The 21,143-nt window shown below is 33.9% G+C and overlaps 1 protein-coding gene across 1 annotated transcript in view; it reads left to right on the forward strand.

Annotated features, from left to right (window-relative positions):
- The first annotated feature begins 7,652 nt into the window (after positions 1 to 7,652).
- The window catches only part of LOC119829903 (protein obstructor-E-like), a 37,644-nt gene continuing 24,153 nt past the window's right edge, over positions 7,653 to 21,143 (forward strand). The window contains exon 1 of the mRNA XM_038352611.1: positions 7,653 to 7,810. The gene's annotated coding sequence lies outside the window, so the exon portion shown is untranslated. The remainder of the gene's footprint in view (positions 7,811 to 21,143) is intronic.

Raw genomic sequence — 21,143 nt, forward strand, 5'->3', positions numbered from 1 at the left:
CCAAAGGTCCTAATCAAAAACAAAGAATCCCACAAACAAATCAGCTGCTAGATAAAACACATAAATCATACTTATCATGGGATACGGGATTTGGGTCAAGGCGGACGCACAATAGTCACAGTTGAAATGGTGAGAAGCCCGCAGACGCCATTTTTATGAAACGCGTGTGTGGTCCAAGATTGGTTAACTAGTTTTGGGTAATTACCAAGCACTTGTACTGCTTTCGGTTATTTTCGGTATAGTTATAGTCAGGGGCAGTGAAGGATAAAAAAGTATTGTTAGAGGTTGTCCATAAATTACGTGCGACATTTTTCAGGATTTTTTGAAAATTACGTAATTTTTATTAAAACCCTTTCCCCCAAATGAGATTTGGAAAGATTTTACTTGATCCCCTCCCCCCCTTAAACACCACACGTAATTTATGGACGCCCCCAAATCTTTTGTAGATTTATGTGATGGAAATTGTGTGCTTAATTTCTTTTGAGTTTATCGTTAAATAAAAAAAAATAAAAAAATCTTTATTTGCCTTCACAATCATTAAACTACTGAGTAGTATTAATGTTGTGAAAGCATAGTTTCTTAAATAGGTCGTTTGTTGAAAGTGGATTGTAGCAAAAAATACATGTTTAAGAATCCTTCCAATTGCAATCGGGAACCGCCTTACACAATAACCGTTTTTTTGTTAATCTTTTCTTGAGGAAATTTATATAGTGTGACTGTCTGATTGACTGACTGACCGACTATAAGTATAATATTTTTATTGTAAAACGTATAATTTTTCTATAATGTATAAGATTCTTATAACTAGATATTAAGTATAAAGAACAATATTTTCATTAAATGACATTCTTAATTCAATAATTGTATCAATATTTTGTCACCACGTTTTTTCTCGTGATTATTTTTTGTGCAGATTTTTTTCTTTTCACTCGCGGAAATAGAACAAATATAATGAAACGAAGGTCGTCTAGATATAAACAGGATTATATTATTAAGTTACAATATTAAAAAATATAAAAGTGCTTAACATGTAAGAAGATGGGAGACATATGGAGAATCCCGTCTAATATTATGTACGTAAGAAGTGCATAAAAACCGACTCTTGTGATTTGGACCGCACACCAGAATTTGAGTGGACACGGCCTTGCGATGAGCTTACAGCGTTTAGAAAGGAAGTGGTGAATCGTTTGTGTTAACATCCGAAACCGGGCCATTTCGAAGGGCATTGATACAGATTACATTTATTTTCTTCGACTTTCAATTGATATTTGAAACGTTTTTTTTCACAGCTTAAAAAAAATAGACTTAGTACTATCGGATATATAAATGAGGACTTTTTGAGAAGATCGGAGATTAATCTAGCTAATGCGTCATTGCTGTATGTGTTTAGTCAAAGAGGTTTTATCGTATACTAGGCGCTCGTCCCGGCTCCGTCCGGTAATCGAGATTCCTGTTTTATCCCAAGCGAGCGAGATCTTTATTCGTATAAAATAATAATCTTATTCGATAAAAAGTATTCTGTCATCAAAGTCAGCGCTTACCCTATCTGTATACAAAATTTCATCAAAATCCGTTCAGTACTTTCAGCGTGATCGACGGACAACCATCCAAACACTTTCATATTTATGATATTAGTGTGATTTTCAGTACGGTATCATGTTTTACACTGAAAGCTGATATTACTGAAATACAATACCATAGTCCATATCCAGATAGCTATTAACTGTTGGTGTGATTTTCCAAGAGTTTCTGCCTAGTTTTAGATATCCTACTAATATATACGTAATTATCACGAAACTTCAATCGTATGCCGGAATTTTTAATTTCCTTTACGGTAATAGTTTTCAATGTACAGACGCTGGAAATGAAGTTTTATGAAGAAATAGAGCATTCGACTCTGAACGTAGTTTTAAATTTATAAATTATACGCATAATTATTACACTAGATTATAATTTATACACTAGATTCTCCTTTCTAAGTGTTAAATTATATATCAATTCGTTACATCCTACTAATATTATAAATGCGAAAGTTTGTAAGGATGTGTGTATGTTTGTTACTCTTTCACGCGGAAGCTACAGAACCGATTGCAATGATATTTTGTACGTAGATAGCTGGACAACTGGAATAACATATAGGCTGCGCCCCGCGGTTTCACCCGCGTAGGTCCGTGTCCCGTAGGAATATCGGGATAAAAAGTTGCCTGTGTGTTATTCCAGTTGTCCAGCTATCTACGTACCGAATTTCATTGCAATCGCTTCAGTAGATTTTGCGTGAAAGATTAACAAACACACACACACCCTTAAAAATTTTCGTATTTATAATATTAGTAGGATTTTATTGGATGTAAATGTGAACAAATTCAAGGTCCGAATACTCAACATTAGGGTACATTAGGGTACATATGTCATTGCGACCGCAAACAGACCTCATAGTATGAATCCGACATGCCCGGTACATGCCCACAAAATTATATGTATGTTTCAGAGGTTTTTGGTTTACCATAAGCAATACGGACATTTCGTTTGACCGAATTTTAGTTGAAACTACGTTAGGGATCTTTTCGTTGGAGACGATTTTTTAATTTTAAAAATACTGCAGCGTGTGTTATATTACTTACTATAGATTTCTAAATACATATAGTTATACTAGCTGTCCCGGCAAACGCTGTTTTGCATAACTCTTATCATTTAGGGGTATGAAAAACAGATGTTGACCGATTCTCAAACATACCCGATATGCACACAAAATTTCATAAGAATCGGTCAAGCCGTTTCGGAGGAGTGTGGCAACGAAAACTGTGACACGAGAATTTTATATATTAGATAAATAAATATTATGTTAGTTATCAGGTTGGTAGGGACATCTAAATAGATTTAGTTTTTTCTTTATGAAAACGAATGATGTGAATATGACAGTATCCGTTCTATGTGTGCACATGCGTGTATGTAGGTGTTAGGTGTATAACAAATTAATGACAGACTTGCCTTCTTTTACGTTTAATTACTGTCCATCGTTTAGCTTTGCATGTCCTTAGATTTAGTAAGAAGTGGTAGTGTTAGAAAAACCTTTACACACTAGCGGCTACCAGCGGCTTCGCTTACGTAGTCTAAGGAATAAAGAAATACCCCAAGTTTTCTCCCAGATAGTCGCCGTTCCCGTGGGATTGAAAATTCCAGTATGAAAACTATCCTATTCTATTTTATATCTCGCGAGTGTCAAACTATTTTTATACCAAATTTCATCCAGATCGGTTCAGTGGTTTAGGCGTAAAGAAGAGACAAACAGAGTGTTCGCATTTATAATACAAGAAGGGATTAAATTAAAATTTGATAATATCCCCGGACGTGATGTTAATTAAACGCACGCTACGTATTATGGACTTGCGAGTACAAACTTCACTTCAATCATCTGTCAGAAACATGATCCGTACAAAGCGATCTACGCTCGAACAAACTTATGTAACAATGTTGAATGCGATTCATTATTGTATAACATTCAGTGTATTTATTTGTTTATTTGTGGGGGAGCCGGAGGCCCATATCCTTTTCCTTACCTTTTCCAGTCCTTTCCTTTATTCCTCTCATCAATCCTTTCCCATTCCCTTCCCAATTAAAGTCGGCAATCCATTTGTAGAGGCGAAAGGTCTGCAATTGACCTTACGCCTCTCCAAATGTTCATGGGCGGTGGTAGCGCTTACCATCAGGCCACCCACCAGCTCCATTGCCGGCTATGACATAAAAAATAAAAAAAAAATTTAATAAATACGGATTCATCATCATCAGCCCTTATATGTTCCTGCTGCTGGGACACAGGACTCCTTTGAGGGTTTCAAAATCAAAAACGGATTAATTATTGAAATATATAGGGCCCACATTCTTTTCCTTACCCTTCCCAGACCTTTCCTTTATTCCTGTCATCAATCCTTTCTTAATCCCTTTCCAGTTTGAAGTCGGCAATCCATTTGTAGAGGCGTAAGGTCTGCAATCGACTTCACGCCTTTCCAAATGTTCATGGCCGGTGGTAACGCTTACCATCAGGCGTCCCACCAGCTCCATTGCCGACTGTGACATAAAAAAAAAAAAAAAAAAAAAAAAAAAAAAAAAAAAAAAAAAAAAAAAAAAAAAAAAAAAAAAAAAAAAAAAAAAAAAAAAAAACCATCAGCTCCATTGCCGACGGTGACATAAAAAAATGTAAGGAAACATTTGTGTTTTAAACCGGCGCCCTAAAGACCTTATTATTATCTTAATCTTTAGGGCTGTTACTCGATAACTCCATGGATTTTCATTGTGTGATTCTTTTAGTGTTTCATAGGGAATTGCTGACCTTTGCTCCCATTTAAGAATTTAGGGTGGTCTCCCCAGGGATGACGGTAGGCTTTCTGTAGAAGAAAACGAAAACACTACAAATATACTAAATATATACACATAATACAACAATTATGGACAACTTCAACATTTAAATGGGTATCGTAATCCAAGGCAAATGCAAGACTAATATACATACAAATTTCTCTTCTTATATTATGAAATAATATCTTAATGATAATTTTGTAAAAGGTACTTAATGATTTCTTAACATATTATCTGTAATTAGAGTTTTAAAGTTAACTCATATAGACAGTTAACGTTTCGCGATACTGTTCGTTAGTAAAATATTCATTAGCCGTAAATTAATGAGCTTTTTGTTTGGTAAGTGGGTGAAATCAATTATTATTATAGATTATATGTATTGATATCAACTACACTCTACAGCTATTAATAATTAAGGGTATGATTGGGGATTCGTCATCTAAAAAGTCTTAAGCTACGCTCTAATTATGGAATCGACTAAAAAGTAGAAAATATTTAATCTAGTTAAAAAAACTCATTGAATATGTCATATTGGATCCTTAATAAGTACACAAAGTTTAAATTATATCTGTCCATTTGAAGTAGGTCAAATTCGAGATTAAACGTCTCGTAAGTAAAAGCAAAAATGAGGAAAAATTTCACACAATTAAAATTATTTCTACAATTAACAAGTAAATACGGAAATAATAAACTAAAAAATCCATATGTTTCATGCCATCTTAGACTTTACACGAATATCTTTAATGTCATCTTGGGTGTAAAGGGAGTCTTCCTCGCGTCGACACAATTGTACCTTAAATATGAAAAAAAAAATACAAACCGAACAAAAAGGTCAACTTGTGAAAATAATAATGAGCTTCGTTTTACTGGTACGCATCTGCTTAACACGTGGTGATGTTGTGAGAGCGAGCGGGAGATTTATTCGAAGCCATTGTTCGATTTATAAAATACTAGCTGCGCCCCGCGGTTTCACCCGCGCAAGTCCGTATCCCATAGGAATATTGGTATAAAAAGTTGCCTATATGTTATTCCAGTTCTCCAGCTGTCTACGTACCAAATTTCATTGCAATCGGTTCAGTAGTTTTTGCGTGAAAGAGCAACAAACGCACACACATCCTTACAAACTTTCGCATTTATAATATTAGTAGGATAGGACTAGAAGGATATTGCTATATGTAATTCTTAGTTTTATGGGAAAGAAAAATTCGATCCCAATTTCTAATAACATTTAAATAATTTGCAATAGGATTGCATTTTTAATAACGGCTATTTAAAGCTTATATCAAAAACAATAGCTCTGTTTCAATACTGTAACTGTTTATTTGAAAAGTTCACTTAATAAAAAGTATGTTATTGAACGAAAACACTAAACTCTATAGTCAAAATTTTAAAGATATCCCTTTTGAACAAAAGTTTGTGTTATAGGCATACTCAAGCAACTTGTTGTAGTCCAAATAACAATAAATGTTATGTTAAACAGTATTATTTTTCTGGGTATATATTAAACTAAAAAAATAAATAAATAAATAAATTCGAATGAGATGAAATAAGGGTTCCAGGTTAGGATGAGAGAAACAAATTAAGGAAAGTTGAATTTAACGCATCCAAAACACAAAACTTGTTGTATGTGTCACGTGTATGTTATGTTTTTATTGATTTTCCGCTCTCGCTACCGCTTAGCGCATGCCTATCATAAAGCCTTATCACCAAGGTTACTGAACAGGTTTTCCTACGCATCTCGATTAAAAAAGTAAAAGTGCTTTTTAATTAATTTTATTTTTGTTTAAAACTATATTGTACAAGGTCGGTTGCATTCCTGTTAAAATGAACTCAGTTACCACAACAAACAAAATTTAATAATTGAATGCTACAATAACTAGCTATTAAACTGCCCGGACTTTGTCTATGTTATTAAGGAGAAATGCAGCTGGAATAACATACCCATCGAAAGCAGAAGGTATCCAAAACTACAACCAAATTCTAAAATTAGATTATATAATAACAAATTCATATAAAACACAAAAAGGTCGGTTAAATAAATAAACACATACTGAAAGAGAATATATAGCAACTTAAACTAAGTTCCAAAAACCATACTGTTCTTTTCTAATACATTGGTTACCTGGAAGAGATGGCTCTGTAGCCATAAGGTCGCCCATTGTGCAACTTGTATTTTTAGTCTCTACTTTGTAATGTTTCCTTTTAGTGTGTACAATAAAGAATTATTCATTCAATCATCCATACATAGTTAAAATTTACAGTACACCTACTTCAATTCAATAATTCAAAAACACAATACAAAAACTCTTAAGTGATAATAGGTAACTGTAATTTATTACTTATTTTAGAAACACATAACTATCGCCTTTATATTTTTTTTGTCTTTTTTTTAATTTTGTAATTTTTTATACTTTTTTACATAATTCAATTTTGTTATTTACTCACACTTTATCGTACATGTATTGTATAAAATAAATGTATATAACAATGAAAGAAACAAAACATAAAGATACAATAATGGTGCAGCACGAGCGGTCTTATTACTGTGAAGTGTTCTCTGCTAGGCAACCACGGTAGAAAAGCGAAAAATAAGAAACAACTGGCAAAGACTCATAGAAGAACCTATTTATTGAGTAAATTGGAGAAAAAACTTACACATTCAAGCTCATTCTAAAATCATCTAGGTTGATCACATTAACTGGGCCTTAGTACATAAATTTTATCACTACCTCGGTTGTAAAACATCTTCTGATCCACCGAAAGCTATTTGTTTTATATCTCCATCACTGAATAGAGTTTATATAGTCCAAGTTTTATGAGAACTCGTATTCTGTACATTGAACTTGTTTACTCAACCGTGTAAAAAGAGGATCATGTTCATCTTCAGTTCGATTTTTAAAACAGATAATTTATTTCGAAAAGGCAAGAAAATTAAAACAAATAGATTTTAATATTGATAACCATAACACACTGCAAAAATAGTATACTATTATGACGATAAATTGTTTATTTTAAATCCATAAAAGCTTTCTATTGTCGCGTCAAGTAACGTTCATTCTTGTAGAAACATTTTGTTTTCCTTTTACTGACAATGACAGGATAATGTGGGCCGATCTATTTTTACCGCGAAGATGCTTCGCAGAGTCGTTGAATAAAAATGAATTTGTACTCGCGACGCATAATAATTCCAGACAAATAGACCGCGAAGTTCAACGCACAATATAATCCAGGCAATTTAAGGAGTACAGGTATTGTTTTAACGGCTCAGCGATGGCAATACATGCGCAATGAGCCGGATAACCTTAGCGAAACAAGAGTGGTAAGTGACGTTCACATTCACCTGCGTCGGCGACGATACCCCAGTCATACTTGGTGTATCGAGCAAACCGCTTCTATATACAAACTCTTTGGAATATCGTTATTTTTTTAATTGTGTTGTGCCAGTATCCTAAGAAACGTAAGTATTTTTTTTTAATAGTTCTATGCATGTTTTAAATTGACAGTTCTTAATTTGAAAAACGGCGGTTTTATAAGTTAGCAAGGGTGTAATTTTCTCAGTTTTCATGCGAATGAGATTTCTCCTCGAAGATAGATCAATGCATGACATTATGTCATACGTTCGTGCATGGATAGTGAAAGTTGTAGATGTCAAAAGATGTAAGAACATAGTTAAGATAATTTACAGTCACGATATGTGCAATCAGTGAAAATACATCAATAATTACTCTGTTTTATCGTTAAAATATCTATGAATTATTCTTTATCGTTGTATGAAAAACGCTTCAATTCGAGTAAATTAAAACATATGTATAACTAACACAGCTAATTCAAGTTCTTTGCATATATTTGCAAATAATTGCAAAAACAAAAAAGGGCAGCTAGACCTTTAGAGCCGGTTTCTGTTATATAATATAAATAATTGATATGATCACTATCAACGACCTACCTTGGCTTATTTGCAACTATTTTATAAACAAGCTTATTAATAAGTTTATTTTGAACCAGCTTTCTGCCTGCGGGTACACTCGCGTGCATACACAGTTGTTCTTTATAAATTTAATCATGAAATTCAATAGGAAATCATACCCTTCAAATATATTTCGCTAAATAGGATATACTTCTTGGTAGCCCCATTTATATATGTGTTCAAATTATATGCATCATCTGTTCAGTAGTTGAAATCGTAAAATACAAACATAAAAAGTCCTTTCGGTGTTTCTTTTTTGTTTTTTTTTAAATCTTAAAATTCGAAAAGGATTTTTCTTAATACAGCCACAGATAATATGTTATTATACTAATTACTAGGTTTTGTTTGATTTATTCACATCTATAATTTATACTTAGCTCAATTTTAGGTTGAAACTAGCAGTGAATCTACTCTTGTACATTTCATAAATAAATTAAAGCCTTGTACGACTCAAACTAGCCCCGTATTAATTGAGTTTGATAGAAGCTTCCAGATTATGTCTCACTAGGGATTCACTCTGTATTATGAAGTGCCTAAATATACAAATGTTCGAAAAATTTAAATATTAAAAAATTGTTTTTCGTTTATATCTTTTGTGTTCTTAAAAGATGACAGTTTTAACATTGTTTCTTAATTAACGCAGTTTCAAATACAACCAATAAAAATGTTAGACCTCCATAAGATCGTTTAGTACGATGTACTTTAATAAGTTAAAAAATTGAATTATATAAGTACTGGAATATATTCTTGTCGTCTTCATTTTCATACGTAAAAATTGGTCAAGTGCGAGTCGAACTTGCAACATTAAGTTCCGAACAAATAAGCTAAAGTGCTGCAGGAACTTGGCCACCGGTCAACATTTTATGACCCTATTAACCGTTGCTTCTTAGGTTATTATTAGTTTTATAGCGGCTATAGAAATACATGTTTGAAATTTTTAACTAGCTAACAACTATAACAGTTCATGAGACAGTCTGGTCGCAGACAGACGAACAGCAAAGCGTCAGTATTAGAGTCCCATTTAAAGTTTTATATATTTAAGACCCTAAAAATATTATATTATTATATAAATCTGGGGAGTTCGTTCATTATATGTATAGGTAAATAACAATATAAAAAAAACATATTGTACATTGAATATATATAGACTAAACAAATATATTTTACGAGTACCGGTTTTCCGTATTGTAAGTATAACAAATTTATTACCTACATACCTAAATCAAATGAATATTTTAGTGGCAACGCCGCGCCACTAAAATAGCATTCCTTTACCCTGATGGACAAGTGAAATATATTATTTACCATTAAAATTTACGGTTTTCATATGGTAATAGATTATGAAAGTAAACGGCCTGAACCTCACAGGAGGCATGTGTCTAAACATAAATGACGATGATAATAATGAGTACTGAATATTACGACTACACTTATATGAAAAACTGCAAAGAAACTCTCGTTATAGCTTTAAACATCCAATAATTAAGAAGAAATCCCACAAAACATCGTGATAGGAACGAATTAATATTTTCCCCACGCTTTATTACTGTCACAAAAAGTTTCCGACAACTGCTCAATTGTTATTAGCAACACCCGCTTTCATGGCTTCATAAGAAGTGGTTTATATATCACAAGCAAAAATGACATTATGAAAGTCAATTGTTAACCGTTTCTTTAGAGATAGTGACGTTTGAACTCCGACCTCTGTTGGGAGAACCGTAATCGATTTAAGTGGGTTTTCTATGTAACACAGTTATTTCAATGGAGGACAGTGGCGTAGCTATCATAGGGCCAGGTGGTGCAGTGCACCAGGGCCCCGGAGATCAGGGGGCCCTCTAACCTCAGCTTTGAAAGAGGGGAGGAAGGCGGAAAGAGGGGAGGAGGGCCCGATTCTTTCCCTATGCACCAGGGCCCTTGTCCCTCTAGCTACGCCATTGATGGAGGATAGAATAACTAGGCTCTATCAATTTCGAATAATTATTCAAGTATTTTACACTCACTAGTATCTGCATAGTATCCTGGTGTGTTCCATAGGAGATCCCAGGATCCGTGCTATTGTGCTTTGAGTTTGTCCGCCGAGGAGGTTTTAGTGGGTGGAAATCCCACATGCTCTGCTTTTCCCCCAAAGCGAGTATCTTTGGAAGATTTTCTCCTCGTTAAAAAAAAAACAAAAGTCCATTAGAGTAGCATTAGTCGGACATTTATATTTACTGCTTTGCTGCTTTACCCCAAAGCGAGTATCTTTGGAAGATTTCCTCCTCGTTAAAAAAAAAGTATCCGCATAGTACCCGTTCCATCAGGTTTTGCCGGGGAAAATCTATTAATATCTTTTCTCGCTTTTATCTTTTTAGTCTGGTATCAATCGGTATCTATCGGAATTCATAAATATTAGTGTGATTCAAATATCCATCGTGATGTATTTTCCTGTGGAAACGATAAAATGTTTTCTGACTATAAAAAGTAGTTAATATCTCCTTTCCATCAGACACAAAAGTCATTTCACAAAACCACTCTGTTCTGATCTGAAAGAAGGATAATCCAACAAAGACATTTTTGCATTTTTTATATCGTAACATATGGAAATACGGATCATCCCAATCAGATTTCACTCATATTTATTATTATACGTCTCACTACTTTAGCGGAGGCCCCAGCTTTGCTCGTGGTACATATATAGCCTATAGCCTTCCTCAATAAATGGGCTATCTAACACTGAAACAATTTCTCAAATCGGACTAGTAGTTGGAGATTAGTGCCTTCAAGCAAACAAACGAACAAACTCTTGAGCTTGATAATATTAATATAGAGAGTATAAAACAAAGTCGCTTTCTCTGTCCCAATGTCCCTATGCTTAAATCATTATAACTACGCAATGTATTTTTCTGTTATTTTTTAATAGATAGTGTGGTTCAAGAGGAATATTTATATATTATATTAACATTTTTATTGTATGTATAATAACATAATTAACTAATCCGAAGCCGCAGGAAAAAGCTAGTTACTCATAAATTAACGTTACCTAAGCTTCTTATAATTTAATTCCTATAAGTATATAATATGTGACTAATAAAATTGTAATGCAAATCTTTATATAAACAAAGCTGTTATTAATGTAAATACAGTACTATAGATTCTCACGCCTATTAACGATTACATTTTCTTGTACAGTAAGCTATCAATTGATTGACCTTTAAAGATCTAGATTGGAACACATCTATAACTGCGTCCTGTTTTTAAAGGCCTAAGCTAAAGCTCCCTTCACATAAATTATTTTTTCTTATTTATTCTTGAAATGTTACAGACTTACGCAGGTGAAACCGCGGGGCGCAGCTATTCTATAATACTTTTAAAATACAACCAGAATTATATTTTACGTTAAAATCCGCTTTGAATCCGTTAAAACCCTTTTATATCTAGACAAAAAACTAATCAAGCCTGAAATTGTTCGAACTAGACCAAATTTAAATAAGACTACATGGAAGGTACCAGGTTTCAATAAAAAAACGAATCACAAAACACGGTTCACCCAACAAAAAGTTATGTGGCAACATACAGTCAAATTCAAAACCTCCTTTTTTTGAAGTCGGTTGAAAATAGTAATAATAGATATGTACACAACCTTACCCATTTGTTCGATACTAATCTTAGAAGTCATGATTTCATTGTGGAAGGTCATGGATCGAAAATATTGCAGTTAATAACATATTAAGACCTATTTATGTCCGTCTGTCACCAGGTTGTATATCAAGAACTGTAAGACAGTTAAAATTTTCATAGAAAATTGAGGTTAAGCGACAGTTGGCACGGTCATAAAATTCGTGGATGATCAATTTGTTTGGAGTTGCTCTTTAACTAATTTGTACAGAACTCTTAGTATCGCGAGTCCGACTCGCTCTTGACCGATTTTTTCAAACCCAGTATGTATTCAATGGTATTTTATATATATATCTCTCTACGTATCCGACGATTTATATTTTTAACTCGCTTCTACGAGTATTAGGTTCTCCTGTATGTGCGTATATAACCGACTCCTTTAGACTTGAGAAATTTTGAAAGAATAGAAAAAATTTGATCACGAGGGAGGATTCGAACCTGCCTTTCTTGCCTAACCGTAGCAATCCCTCACCCGTCATCCCCAGGGATCACGGGTGGCCGAGAGGCTAGGCGTTGCTACGGTTAGGCAAGAAACGCAGGTTCAATCCTGCATCGTGATAAATTTTTTTCTATTCTTTCAAAATTTCTCATTTATAAAGCATTTCAATGCTATAAAACTAAAAAATAAATCCTTTAGACTTGATTTTTAGCCACATTCAAGGGACAGATTTCATTTAAACTTTGTACTAAGGATCCGTCACAGTATATTAATTTCATGAGTTTATTTTTATCTGTTTATCGACCGCCAGGCTTATATAATAATTTCCTTACACATTCATTGCATATGAACAAGTGAGACAATCTAGTTGATTCTATTAGGCGTGTATTACTAGCTGCACGCCCCGGCTCCGCCCGGGTAGTTACGTAAATCATAATATCGTAATTGAAATAATATAACCAATACTATATTTTAAGTCGGTTCAAACTGCACATAGTGTGTAAATTTGATTAAATTCGGTTGAGTAGTTTACGAGTCCATCGCGGTCAACCAATGTGACACGTAATATTAAGAGTGTAGATTTCAAATTACAATGCAGACTTGTCGAATGCATGCCTGATTACTATTCGTGTGACAGGTATTAAGACGAAGTCTCACTTGACTCATCGGATGATCCGATTAATGTAATTAAGTTTAAGGTATTAACTTCGTTCTTTACAGCATCCATCATAAGAAAAATGACAGAGCATGATATTTCTAACACCTGCACCTAGATCATCTTCATATATTATGGCTTAGCTAAATCCTACTATCCTACTAATATTAAAAATGCGAAAGTTTGTAAGGATATGTGTGTGTTTGTTGCTCTTTCACGCAAATACTACTGAACCGGTTGCACTGAAATTTGGTACGTAAATGGCTGGACAACTGGAATAACATAAACGCTACTTTTTATCCCGATATTCCTACAGGATACAGACTTACGCGGATGAAACCGCGGGGCGCAGCTAGTATTAAATACCACAGTATAAAAAATCTATTGAATACTCGTCACATCACTTGACATTTAATTGTGTAATTATAAGAAGAATCCACTGCAATTATATTTCTCACGGAAGTAGCTGGTGTGGATGATATTATCGTTAAAAAAATTATCGATTCGTCACATATGTCCTAGTCATACTAATATTATAACTGCGAAAGTTTGTAAGGATGTGTGTGTTTGTTACTCTTTCAAGCAAAAACTGCTGAACCGATTGCAATGAAATTTGGTACGTAGACAGCTGGACAACTGGAATAACATATAAGCAACAATTATGGTGGCTTGAATCCTCATAGGAGTGGGAACATATTTGGGCTGATGATGATGATGATGATGAGACTAAGTAAAAGAATAAAAAGGTAAAATGATAATGGTAAAAATCCTAAACTAACCTAAGCTGGGGGATATATAAGGTTAAGATAGAATTTTTGAACAAATTTTATATTTTAATCATTGTTTAGTGGTTGTTTGTTTGAAAATTATGATGTAATGTCATTGATATTTACCTTAATCAGATTCACATTTTAATTACTTGTATAGTCGTGGTAAATTACTAGTAAATAAAAATTATACAGCTCATTAGATTGAACCTAGAATAAAAAGACTAGATACACAACCGGATTTCAGTACAGTTACAGGTTAATGCGCCAACAGCTTATGCTCATTTCAAATATAAAATATACGCTTATTACTGAATTTTTGCTATATAATAAATTTATACATGAAATTGAAACAGTCAATTTAATTTATTGAAAATGATGATAACATGGTGTATGAAACCTCTTTAGAAGGTACCTAGCGTAAATTTAGCTTTGTTCTTTCTATTAGAAAGTAGCTTTTGCCCGCAGCTTCGCACGCGTTAATGCAGAGTAGTATTTTCTTGTGTTTGATTTTACACGAGTATTATACATTTAGAAATTAAAAACTTTTTTTACGTATTTTAAACGCGATTTATTCATTATATTATTAACCTGACGTTTCGAACACTTTACAGCGAGCGTTGTCACGGGGAGACTCATAATTCAGAGTAGTTTAATAGATGTTATAATACATATAAACCTTCCTCTTGAATCACTCTCTCTATTAAAATACCCCATCAAAATCCGTTACGAAGTTTTAAAGATTTAAACATACAAAGGTATATAGGGACAGAGAAAGCGACTTTGTATTATACTATGTAGTGATATGACGTTCATTTTAAGAAATGACAGTTGAACTCTTTGAAGTTTCATATAAAACAAAGTTTAGAAATAATCTTTTTTGAATATAAGGAATATAAGGAACATTTTTATATAAACAAAATATCTTTTATTAAAGTTAAACAGAATTTTCCACAAAAAACTACAAATATGTTATTGAAAAATATGAATGAACTATCATTACTTATTTAATGACTTGGCCAATCCTCGCTGCATTTGTTACTCGATTTGGCTAAAGGAGGACAAACGCATTTAGAATAAATATCCGATTCCGCAACGATTTCGCGAATGCTATAATTAGATATGCATTTAAATTATTCTATTTGATTTGAGGTACTTCAAACTGTCATTTTATATCAAACTCAAACTCGAAAATTCTGCGTTCGTGTAAACTTTTACAGGTACTTATGAATAGTTAATCTTTTGAGATTTGACCAAAAGTCCCAAAAACGAAGGAGGCTTTTTTTTTAAATATAATCGATAGGCAGACGTTTGACCACAATCCCACCTGATGGCAAGCGGAGATGTGGTCTATGTGGGTGCACGTTCTCTATTCGACTGCATTTTTTTTACTTGATTGTTTTTGTGTTTCGATAGGGAATTGACGTCATTTGGTACCATTTCGGAATTTGGACTAGTAGGGACGCCGTCCCCCTAAGGGACGCTGGTTATCTTTTTTTTGTAGAAAATAATTATGCTTCTACAGAGAGGTGCCGATGAGTTTGTCCAATGTGCAGATTTTTTTGTCAATATAACACAATTATGATGATAATTTTCGTCGCGGTTATTAAATAAGAAATCCCTTAATATAAAACTAATATTACGATTATATTGTAGCATGAAGCATTTATATATAATAGTTTATTTTACCATTATATTTAGATTTGCCTTTACGGATACCACTATCGTAGTTAATTATTTTTACCAAATACTTGGACCTAAAAAAGCTATAACTATTTCTGCGACGATCCTACTAATATTATAAATGCGAAAGTTTGTAAGGATGTGCGTGTGTTTGTTGCTCTTTCACGCAAAAATTACAGAACCGATTGCAATGAAATGTGGTACGTAGACAGCTGGACAACTGGAATAACATATAAGCAACTTTCTATCCCGATGTGCCTACGGGATACGGACTTACGCGGGTGAAACCGCGGGCGCAGTAGTAGGTAATAAGGAAAAGTTCACTAAATTCTATTTCAATCACATATCACATTGTGTACATAAAACGTCACATTACTGTTAAACAATTTATTCTTGACACATTCCGATGACAATTGTTATGTGAACGCACTTTAAAATTTAAATATTTATTTTCGTATGGGGATTACAGAGTCGAGTTACATCGCGATGTCAAAAAGTTTCTAATGTACAATATTCGAAATCTATTTCGAAATTTCGCTAGCTACTCGCGAAACGCGTGTGAATTACATAGTAAAGAACAGCCTAGTCGCTATAACATAATAAATAGTCTATGTGAGTTAGGTAATTATGAAATTTCAATATGTACTTGTGAAACACGATTTCACTTCGCTCCTGGCAACAATTAAGGAATATTGACAGTTTTAACATGTGACATGTTTAATATAGCGCCATCTATCGGAATTTATTATCTTAGTCGTGATTCAATACGCATCTTAATAGATCGCGTTCCCCATGCGATCCCATGAGATGTTTTACTGTTTTACTGTTTATACCACTTTCTTGACTAACCTCTGACATAAAAATCTATATATATAAAATAAAGTGGTGTTAGTTACACTATTTATAACTGAAGAACGGATTAACCAATTTGGCTGAAAATTTGTGCCGAGGTAGCTTGGACCCAGGAGACGGACGTAGGATAGTTTTTATCCCGGAAATCCCACGGGAACGGGAACATGCGAGAAAAACCCCGGGTCTAAGTTTCCTGCGACTACGCGGGCATAGCCGCGGGCGGATAGCTAGTATAGAATAAAGTCACTGCGTTGCGACGACAAATAAAAACAAACAAACAAGTAGTACACTTACGCATTATAATAAGTAAGGGTTGGCATGATTATTTAACATTTAAAATGTTACAATAATACGATTTTAAAGAAACAACTACAGAGTTCACTTGCCGTGTCCTCTTTTTAGGAATTTCTTTCCGATATTATGATTTCCTATATTATGACGATTCATAAGCGCTTCTAAACAATATCTAGTTGAATAAATAAAATATATTCGAGTTTGATTAAATAGATATTTGAGTAAAAATAACTACTTAGCATGCAAAACTAAACATAGCGAATTATCCTCGGAAATGTGATAAAATAGAACTGAAGCAATAAGTTCATTGATAAACATTATTCGGTATAATTCTTTATTTTATTGTAATGTTAATAAATTATAAATTTAAAACGCGTTTGTAATGCCGTTAGTATTTTTATTGCTTCAAATGAACTGGTGCGTTACGGGTTTATTGAGAAATTTTTATTGATTATCTGTGACCCAAAAATATATGCTGTCCAAGTTAGGGGTCCTAAAGTTATATGTAACCTTTTCCTTCTTGGGGAAAACCTCCCGGGAGAATCTTGCATAGATACACGCGGACCCGGAGAAGGAGTCCTGGGTTATTTCGTATTCTTCGCGACTAAAACCCCACCATGTTCTGTTGAGCTTTGCCTAACCGATAAGGAAGTTCAAAAAAATTACTATCATTTTAAATATATTATATACGATTTACAATAAATTTCAATGAGTATTATTATGGAAAAGGTCGGATACATTTTACGCCGGGAAAAGATAAAATCTCCTGATTTAAATAAATGAATAAAAGGTCAATAACCAAGTGATGTAGTCTATCGCAATGTAATAAAATTTAAACGGTTATATGAAAATTGTTTGAAATATGCTGAAGAGTCTATCTTTCTGTGCTTTGGTACATTTTCGTTTTTATTTTTTATTTTTTAGTGCTTAATATTTTTTGTTTTTATGTAAGGCACATGGTGCAGGAATCAATGTTTTCTTCCTTTCAAATAAAGTATTATATTATAAGCTTTACTCTTTTTATGTAGCAACAGGCATGCTCGAAGCTCGTCTGATGGTAAGCGAACACCACCACGCATGAACATGTGCAGGGGTAGGGCCTCTGCAATTGCGTTGCCTTCTTTAAAGAATATAGAATAGGGAATATTGTCGTCGGAAATAAAGGAATGGACTTTGAAGGATGAGGACTAGGGTACGGTTGTAGGTACTTGATTTAGTTAAGAATTAAGCGTTTTATTTTTTTCTAAGTCGGAAAAGAAGCTTCCTCCCAGCTGATAATTTATATTGTAAGCATATTATTTCAATAAAGTGCATTCATATTGAATATCCAGCTACCAACGGGCTTTTACAAGGAAATAATAATAATTATTTACCACGATATCACAAAGAATGTAATTTTAATTATTATAGACTCTCATATATTAACGAATAATAGTTACTCTCCCCGTTTCAATCAGGTACACTATCGTTTTGTGAGTCTTTTAGATTCTATACAATAAAAATCATCAAAATTTCTTTAGCTGTTCTTGAGTAATAAGTGGTGTTACTGACACGGCGGTATTTTGTGTACATAAGACAAAGACAATAAAAATATAGCCAGATGTGACATAAAGTCTGCTAATTGCCTTGTCTCTAACGTAACCTCGTTTCTGCACTGTTGAAACTGAGCTAGCAGGTTCTTTCGTGAAGTAATCTTCGCATTGTCTTAATAGAGATTCACAGTGATCATTGAACTACGCTGTGATTGTAAAACATGGGTTTCTATTAATAATTCTTTATGTAATGTCTGTTTGCGCAAGCAAATTGGGTGTAGTTTGAAGAAATGATAGCGCCAAATGGTGGGAAGTATATTGTAGTAATACTGCGCATAGGCCTCTCCAGGGCATTCATCCTGATTCTTGTTATACCGCAGAAGTATTAAGTATATAAAGGACTAGCCGTTCGCCCCGAATCTGCCCGGGTTGACCCGGAATAAATAGCGTATAAAATATAGCCTATAACGCTAATCGAAATCAATCGAGTACGTCTCAACATTGATTGAATTAAGTCTGGATAGCATTAATACAACTTTTTATATAACAAAAAGCAAGTTAATACCAATATCTCCTAGCAACTAAAACAAATAACCTTATTGGATATGAGAATCCATACAAATTCGGCGAAGTTTCATCAAAGTCCAACGCAAACTGTTTATCAATAACCCATAATAGTTTGATCTCTCGTAATTATTGTTTGGAAAACTTGGGATAAATAAGTATATTTGTCTAATTTATTATTATCATTATTATAAGTGTTTTCCACGTTTTATTAATCTTTACGAGCAGTGGTGGGTTAGTGATTAGCACCTCGGACTTCAATTTAAAGTCCAGGGCTCGAAACTGTGCAAGCGTGCAAACTATCATCATCATCATCAGCCCATATTATATGTTCCCACTGCTGGGACACACGCCTCCTATGAGGTTTCAGGCCATAATCCACCACGCTGGCCTAGTGCGGGTTGGCAGATGTCAGATATATATTGATTTAAATCTCCCATTATTCATTTCACCACTGCTCAAACCGTGAAGGAAAACATCGAAACTGGCATGTCCGAGAATCAACAGTTTCATGAAATGTGATAGATGCACTTCCGCACTTGGTCATAGTGGTGGACTATGGCCTGAACTCACTCACTGTTTCACCCATCAATTATTATTATTTAATGAGCCCACCAATTAATCAACTTCGTGATTCCGCGTTGAACCCAGGATCTCTCGGTTCATCATTCACATCTTTACCACTTTTACAAGACGGTCTATTATAACCAATCATAAATATAATCCTATTAAAATTTTTGATCATAGAAATTCCAAAACCCATTCGGATGTTCATGAAAATATATTAATCCTATGTTTCTCTCAGAGAGAGCCATTTTCCATTTCGAGATCCATTTTTCGCGGAAAACGAACTACTAAAACATTGATGTATGCATTAGTCTATTTTATTTCCGCCTTTTTATTCGTATAAAACCCCTTCTGCGATATAAAATTTAAAAATTCACGCCATAAAGCTTGCCATTCACAGACCACATTATTATGTCACGTGGGCACCATCCAAATTTATTGTGGGTCAAAGTCGCCTCAGGGTATTGAATAATGCATGAGAGTGGAGGTCGAATAACTGACGAGTGAAATTGTATAACGTAGCATAACTCTTACAGCCTGGGTTGACCTGTTACTTAATAAATTACTTCACGTATTTGCGCTATAAGCCAAGTGAGAAATCGCTCGGAGTGATTTTATGGTTTCTTCCGTTACCTCTTGCGGATTGTTGACTCAGAATAACACATAATAGTCATAAAAGTCTCTAATAGTCCTACTAATATTATAAATGCGAAAGTTTGTAAGACTGTGTGTGCGTTTGTTGCTCTTTCACGCAAAAACTACTGGACCGATTACATTGAAATTTGGTACGTAGACAGCTGGACAACTGGAATAACATATAGGTAACTTATTATCCCGATATTCCTACGAGATACGGACTTACGCGGGTGAAACCGCGGGGCGCAGCTAGTAACTCATAATAGTCAAATAAAGTCTAAGTTATTAAGTTAAAACGTACCTTACTGATATAATAATGCATTTGGTTCAGAATTATTGATTTTCTTTGCAAAATACAATAAAATGCAATTATATTTCATATTTATTATGTAGCTACAGCCTATAGGCAATTGGATAGTTCGCATTTGTTTCCGATTCCTACCTACATCGTAGAAAAAAGAAAATAGGAGAAATATTTCTTTTGTTTTTCTATAATTTTAAACATCTTGTGTATTTCATGATTTATTGATGCAACATTCAAGACTGTATCTTAGAATATATACAAATAAACTACACTTCAACATTTATTTCGGCGATGGGATGCTAATAACACTAAGTCTAGACTAGACTTTCGCATGTGAAGCAAATATTAGCTTAGCTACATTCACAAAACATGTTAATTGAGCTATATAACTGAAACTTGGGTAAATATTTACAATAGCTAAGAGAATTGATTTCATCATTCACATTGGGTCTTGGGTACTCCTGAATGCTATTCGAAAATTCTTGATGATAAAATTCTATTACTCTCATACCTTCCAGTATATTCAGTCTAGTATTATAAGTGCGAAGGTTTGTCCGTTTGTATTACTCTCACTGATAATTACTTTCTTCGTGATAGACGACAGAAGAGAGAACGATTAGAAAGATGAGATGACTTTGGTTTATTTGAGAAAGTGTTACAAAAAGTGTCGTGGTATTGATTAGGACGAAAATACCGGTGAAAATGATTAAGCGAATGACTTTATTTAATTGCTGCGCCCCGCGGTTTCACCCGCGTAAGTCCGTATCCCGTAGGAATACCGGGATAAAAAGTTACCTGTATGTTATTCCAGTTGTCCAGCTGTCTACGTACCAAATTTCATTACAATCGGTTCAGTAGTTTTTGCGTGAAAGAGCA

The sequence above is a fragment of the Zerene cesonia genome, chromosome 11, assembly GCF_012273895.1.
Source record: "Zerene cesonia ecotype Mississippi chromosome 11, Zerene_cesonia_1.1, whole genome shotgun sequence".
Lineage (NCBI taxonomy): Eukaryota > Metazoa > Arthropoda > Insecta > Lepidoptera > Pieridae > Zerene > Zerene cesonia.